The following is a 7302-nucleotide window of genomic DNA, read 5'->3' as shown; positions in this document are numbered from 1 at the left end:
AAAAATGATCGCAGGAACATCAAAGGTAAGGGCTGCTGGAAGCCAGTTTGAAACGGATATGGCAGCGTTCGTGATAAGCGCAATGATTCCATTGCAGATAGTTGAAAACAAAAGTTACCGGCAGATATTTAAAAATTTAGGCTGCAATGAGAAAATGGTCAGTCGCCGCACGTTGGGAAGAATCATTGGCACGATGTACAACGATGCGGTCTCTACAATCAAGGAGGATTTACGTAAAGTGGAGTACGCATGCACCACCGCCGATATTTGGTCGACAAGACGCCGACATTTTTTTTGGAGTAACGGCGCATTAGATTGATGAGGAATGCAACCGAAAATCAGCAGCCCTTGCGTGCCGACGCTTTCCCGGCACGCACTCGTTTGAGAAAATTCAAGAAATAATGAGTAGCATCCATATTGAATTTGGATTAGACTCGGAAAAAATCGTTGCGACAGTAACGGATAACACAAGCAATTTTGAAATAATTGAAGTAGCAGAAGAAAATATTAGGTTGTCCCAAAAGCTTTTTCGGCTTTATTAATAAGTAATACATGCACAATATTTTATGTTTTATGTTACATTACTAAATTGTGCACGATTCATTTTGGTCCATTACTGTTACAACATGAATATTTATGAAATTAGATCGTCTATTTATATAAACACGACTACATAAAATAATTAAGTGCAACTCGCGAAAGAAACTTTCGGAACAACCTAATACCTGCACGGACGTCGCTGATTATATCAAGGATATTGGGATGAAAGAATGTTGGGAGACTACATTTGATTCCTCATCAGAGAAACGAACCCAACGAATAACAGAAGACAAAGCAAAGGCCGAAATTATTTCTAATCGAAATTAATTAAACTGTAATAACGAACTAAGGAGCCTAAAGAAATCACATGTAGGTTTCGCAACGTCTTTATTAGAACTAACGGGCTTTTGTCTTTTTCCCTGATCGTGCGTTTACGTGCCGGGAGGTCTCGCGTCCTCTCTATACGCGACCTTTGATGGAAGAGTATCGGTTACCGACTACCAATACCATAAAATAAATGTTTCCTATATAAATGGGAAAAGAATACAAAAACAGAGTAAAATTGGAATTTTTGTACCTTTACTCAATTGTTCCTAACTACGGTATTTATCCATAGATTTTATTCAACAAAAGCTTGCTTTCTTCGTAAAAGTGCGATCTATACGCAAACAATAAGAAATTGGACATAATTTGACAGTTACTAATTTTGCATAGCAATGGAAGAAATTGTTATGTTCTAATTTAGCCGAATAAATTGAAGGTTTATCATATGGGTTGGCCCGTAACACTTGAACTATTGAAGCGATTGGAAAACAATGTGAAACGCAATTGTTGGAAATTCGATTACCTTTAAAATGGCAACTTGCGTGACCCAATCGGACATTTCTAATTCGATATATGGCCTAAAATGTAAAGGTATCTTAGAAATAATCGAAAAAAAAATTTAAAAATTTGTATGAAAAAGACCTAACCATAGAAAAATTTTGAACGGTATTTTGCAGCTGCACAGCCATTGCTCGCTGTGTTTCGGTTAGTCAGGGCCGTCGCTACGGGATTCGCCTAATCGGCGCCACGCGCTATCGGTTTTGTATTACATTTACATGTTCCAGATAAGTAATTCTTCATTTTTAATATTTCATTTATACTGGAACTCAACAAAACGGAGACAATTTTCCACTGTTTAAATTTTAATCATTAATTTCCCGTTTTTGTATCTTCAATTATTCAACTTTTGTTAATTTGGTATTGAGCAAACTTTATTTAAATCTAAATTGAATTATTTAACAATTAATTCAATCTATAATTGCATATTTTGTTGTTAATTTTAAATGCAAACTGCTACCTAACAAATTTCTCTTTACAGCAGAGTTTACCCCCCAAACACTAACTTAAGTAAAAAAAGATTAAAGTGCGTGGCGACGATTGTGCAGAACGCATGACGTAGGCCCTGATTCACCGACATAAAGCGAGCGAAGTTTGGGAAAAAGTTGGGGAACTTCTGGACTAGGGTGTATATGGGAAACACAAATTAAGGTAATATACACTTGATAATTTTATTTTTTTTAAAACTTTGTGTAATATAAATATATTTATTGATCGGCCCCTGCCGTCTCGGTTGTTGCCTTCTCGCGGGTGGAGGCCGCGTTAGTACTTCATTTCTTGACGCGGTCCTTCTGCAGCGTCTATTTTGCCGCTGCCGCCGGTGTCTGTTACTCTGAGATTAGTATGACGGAATATATTAATTTTAAGTACTAATCAAAAATTATTGACATAATTTTGGTTAACGATTATTTTTAAACGTACCACAGTCTCGCGTTGCGGATACTGGTCAGCCACCGCGAAGGCTGCGGCATACCGAAGGATGCCATTAAAAATGTTACCCCATATTATTCATGTCTCGTGTAGTTGTCCCAGAAGGACAACCTGTCAATCCCGTATGTAACTGTTGGAAAAAAAAATAAAGATTAATATAAAGTTTTTACAATATTTTTCAATTACTATAAATAAGTAATTATACCTTCCTCCAGGCTGCTCATTCTATAATGAAAACAAAAAAGAATATTAGATTGTATACTATGTAGATATTCAAACAAAGTTTCAATTATTTAATAACATATGCACGCGAAGTGTGCACCGAATTCTTTAATCAGAATTTTTTCCTATGTATAGAAACGTATGTAGAACAATCTCTGAAAGTAGGGACGCGCAACTTTCTCTCGTTTTCGAGAAATAAATATTAAAAAATATCTAAATTTCGATTGACGAGTGTCGACCGTAACCGTGTTGGGGATGTCATAGAAGCATCGTGGCGCAGTCGGTGCAGTGTCAGGTTGCGAAGTGAATATTTTACCCTAGACGCGGTTCGATTCCGGTAGAAGATATTTATTATTTTACGTTTTGATATGAAAACTACCTTTCTATTGTATAAAGATTATTTTAATAAAATATCGTGTAATTTTTATGTTTTTTATCGCATTGAAAAGAGAGGCAGGATGTGGAAAAGAGTTTCTACAAGCTTTTATAAAAATTATTTACAGCGTAATTGCCATTTGTCCTACTCTAAAAATCTAATAAAAATCTAAAATTTACGCTGTAAATAATTTTTATAAAAGCTTGTAAAAACTCTTCTCCACGTCCTGACTCCCTTCTCTATGCGATAAAAACATAAAAATTACACAATATTTTATTAAAATAATCTTTATATATAAAAAGGTAGTTTTCATAACAAAACGTAAAAAAGTAAGTGTCTCCTACCGGGATCGAACCGCGTCCAGGGCAAAATATTCACTTCACAACTTGACACTCCATCCATATTTAAACATTTATTTTTCATACATACGTTTCTATACACAGGAAAAACTTCTGATTACAGAATTCGGTGCACACTTCGCGATGTCTTGTCAGTATCCTTAATTAATTACCTTAAATATTCAATGTCACTTCGTTTTTAAATTCTTCATGTTTCGACGTTTTCAACTGAAGTGACGTACGATCCTGTCGGCGTTCGCGACGACACCTCCAGGTCCCCTTTGGCCAGCCCCCTTGAAGCGCGGGTGGGGGGTATGCCTGCGTTTGGGGGTCCTCGAAGACTTGTCGATGCCTCCGAAATTTCCTTTACGATCGAAGGAACCGTTACTTGTAATACTTCTAACTGATTATTCTATTACGTATGCACACCCGTTCTTTTCGAAGCTCGCGTTCATTTATTTTATCTACCCCTTGGAATGTGGAGTCTGGTCTTACCGAAGTGCACTCTCCAGCTGTACCATACTTTTCTCAGAATCATCTTTTAACTCGCGTTGCGTGAGTAACCCTTTATCTAAACTTTCTCTAAAGCCCCACAGATGTTCACCTCTGAGTAACAAAAATCTCAACCGCCAAATTTCCATATATGGGAATCACTGACGTATCCCCACCAATATCTAGGGGTATATAAACCCATGATTTTCGTTACTCGAGGAATTAGTACGAAAGAGTTACTTGGTAAAGTCACGTCGATCGTCTTCAGAGTTGCGCTTCAGTGAGATCGGGATTCAGATCTCTTTCGATCAACATTAACCAAATAGATCCACGAGGACGGTACAAAATCTATTACGGCATGGAAGCATTGTCGACCCCCGAATCGCCAGTGCGTTAACACCGTGCAACCATTAGGTAACTAAATTCATACACTAACCGCAACAACACGACACTGTACAATTGCATTATTAGAATTATTCAGTTTTGAATATATAATCATTTGTTAACCTGAAAAGGTCTGTTAAATCGTTATTAAACCTTCACCATTGGAATAAGCAATCCTAACCAGTGTAATGACCCTACAACATAATAACTTTACCGCTCGAGTTACTATTTGTTTAGAATTAATAGTTGCAAGAATTTATCCACGACGCGTATTATATTCCAACGATACGATTCAATCTAACCTCTCCAACGGTTACCCTTTACCGGGAGATACCGATCCTACGGTTACCCTTAATTGGGAGATACGAATCCTACGGTTACCCTTAATTGAGAGATGCCAATTCCCAGCAGCTATCTGGTTTCGCGTCAGAGTCGTCTGCGATTTCTACTCCATCTTCAATCTTTGGATCCAGTGAAATAAACAGGACTAATCGTATCTTCTTCGATTCTTGAATTCAACCCACTCACAGGGCTCACACGCGCGTCGCTATCGCCCTGGCTCGTAACAATTCATTAAATAATTTTGTACTAATTTGCTACGATGACAACTACACACAACTTTATACAACTTCGCACCACATACGATTCTGGGTATTTCTGCTTAAGCGGTTAGTCGCAGTCAGGAAGAGGAAAAACGACATTTCTTTGTGATTTTTTTTTAGTTATTAAATAATAATTTGCATAAGTAACAGTTAAGTATATTATGAAGCATGTTTTAAAGAACTAAAAAACATTTTTTGTTTTGAGAAACATTTAATTTATATCGTCATAACAGTCGATGACTTAAAAACATACGTTTGCGGTGACCAAGATTTCTCTACACCTCTACACTTGAGGTTTACCTGAAAACAAAAACAAAGGTAGATTTCGAAAATAGATTAGTCTAGCGGATCCCTGAACGAAGGATTTTGGAAAAAATTAATTTAAAACAAGATGGCGTACATTTGAAGTTGATTTTCAATTTTTTCACTAAAATTAAGCAATTCAATACAGGATAAAAAAAAGTATACAAGAAAATAAAAAATCATTCGTTCAGGGACCCGTTAGTCTAATATATTTTCTAAATCTACCTTTAGTTTTGTTTTCAGGTGCACCAGTTTGAAGAAATCTTACTCACCGCAAAGCAAGTGGCCACCCACGCCATCGCCTGTTATGACGAAATGAATTAACCTTTTCTTAAAACAAAAATTCTTTTATAATTCTTTAAGACATACTTTGTAATATATTTACATTTCATTAATAAAAATTATTATTTAATACCTTAAAAAAAAACACAAGAAATTGTCCGTTTCCATTTTCCTGACTGCGACTAACCCCTTAAACTTCAAACAGTCTAGATAAAACTTTTCATTCATTATTTTCCAAACGAATTTTCCAGCATCATCGTTTGTCCCGATACAGGCACGAGATACGTCACAAAAACAACTTTCCTCCAATCGTCAGCAATACAACTAGGCCAATCGGTAGAGAATTAAAACAGCGATTTGGTGACAAAAGTACTAACAGCAAACCGATTCTGCAATTACATAAAAGGGGATGTGTAGATGAATAGGTATATGTTCTTCACTCTCAACTCTGTTCCGTTTTCAACAATTTAATCCAAGAAAATCTTGATTTTTGTCGTTTTTTGCTTATAAATTTTGAACTAAAGGAGCAATATCAATGCTCGAAGCAGATGAAATGTAGCAGATGATTGGATAATGAGAAACGGAGAAAAATTGGGAAAACCGGAAAATTCAACGTATATACACTACTCCCAAAAATTAGCGGGACACTTTTTCAAACCGTCGTAACTATGGGAGTTTTCAACCGATTGAAATGAAACTGCGTGAGGAGTACTTTTAAAGTGTCCCCTAGGCGTGTGTAAAGTTGCATTGGCGAGGGTTGACGCGAAGGGGTTAATTCATCCCCCTAAAGGGGAGGGTGTAGAAAAACGCCTCTTTAAACAGGCCACAGATGACGGAAGAGGTTGAAAAAGTCAAAAAAACCTTTGGGGCGACTCTCCTTGATGTCCTCTACAAAATGCACCCCCTCTAAAATCCACAATTTTTGGACGACGGTCTCGATTTTGGGCTCAATGCATTCTACGGACCCCCCGATCCAGAAAATGCCATCACCCATACCGTACACCCCATAGCCACCCCTTGGGGGAGTGGAACAGCTCGCGAATTTTCAACCCCCTTCGTAAGGGAGCACTTCCACACATTAAACGGCGATGAAATACACCGTATTTGTTCTCGATATGTTAAGGATGAATGCCGAAAAGGTCCCGTTTCGAAAACTGCCCACGGCGCTGAAGGGGGGAGGGCAGAGGTAGGGGTGGTCCACCCCCAAGTGTAAGGGTTGGAACGTTGTTTCGTTGCTGGAATTACATGTCCAATAGTCTAGGGCATCGGTGCGACACAGTTTTGATGTCTTTTTCCAGCGTGAATGGCAATAAAATACGAAAATGTTTTTTAGGGAAAACCCACCCCCAACTTCAGGCCCATCTGCAGGGTGAACGAGCAACCCCACGTCAATGCCGTTCATGGTATCGGATGCGCGAATGCTTTATTAACAGGTCCCCAAAAATTCAGATTTTTTTAATCATGTGTTACGAGCCAGGGCGATAGCGACGCACGTGTGAGCCCAGCGAGTGGGATAGATTAGAGAATTGAACCAATACGATTAATTATTGTGTATCAATGGTGCCGAAGGCTGAGGATAGATTAGACAATGCAGACGACTCTGATGCGAAATCAGATAGCTGCAGGAATCGGTATCTCCCAGTGAAGGGTAACCGTAGGGTAAGGTGTTTGGTTGTCTTGGTTATTGGAGACAAACGCAGACGCCTCTGACGCGAAGTCAGGTAGCTGCTGGGAATTGGTATCTCCCAGTAAAGCGTAATCGTAGGGTAAGGTTCGAACTGTGAGGTTGTTGGAAAAAGTGTAGCGACTCTGGCGCGAAGTCAGATAGCTAGCAGGAATCGGTATCTCCCAGTAAAGGGTAACCGCAGAATAGGTTAAGTTTAGGAGCTCGGGTTGAGTACACAATGACTAAATCGTATCGATAATGAATACTACGCGTCGCGGATAAAGC

The 7302-nt window shown here is 38.3% G+C and overlaps 1 long non-coding RNA gene across 1 annotated transcript; it reads right to left on the bottom strand.

Moving 5' to 3' along the window:
* Positions 1-2382: 2382 nt before the first annotated feature.
* Positions 2383-4133, bottom strand: LOC128896666 (uncharacterized). Its single transcript, XR_008462059.1, has 3 exons — positions 3462-4133; positions 2558-2577; positions 2383-2482 (listed from the first exon to the last, which is right to left on the bottom strand). It is a non-coding gene; the product is annotated as an uncharacterized LOC128896666 (long non-coding RNA).
* Positions 4134-7302: the final 3169 nt, after the last annotated feature.

Source organism: Hylaeus anthracinus, unplaced genomic scaffold (assembly GCF_026225885.1).
Source record: "Hylaeus anthracinus isolate JK02 unplaced genomic scaffold, UHH_iyHylAnth1.0_haploid 11940, whole genome shotgun sequence".
Lineage (NCBI taxonomy): Eukaryota > Metazoa > Arthropoda > Insecta > Hymenoptera > Colletidae > Hylaeus > Hylaeus anthracinus.
The sequence above is the reverse complement of the archived record's forward strand: the minus strand, read 5'-3'. Positions and strand labels throughout refer to the sequence as shown.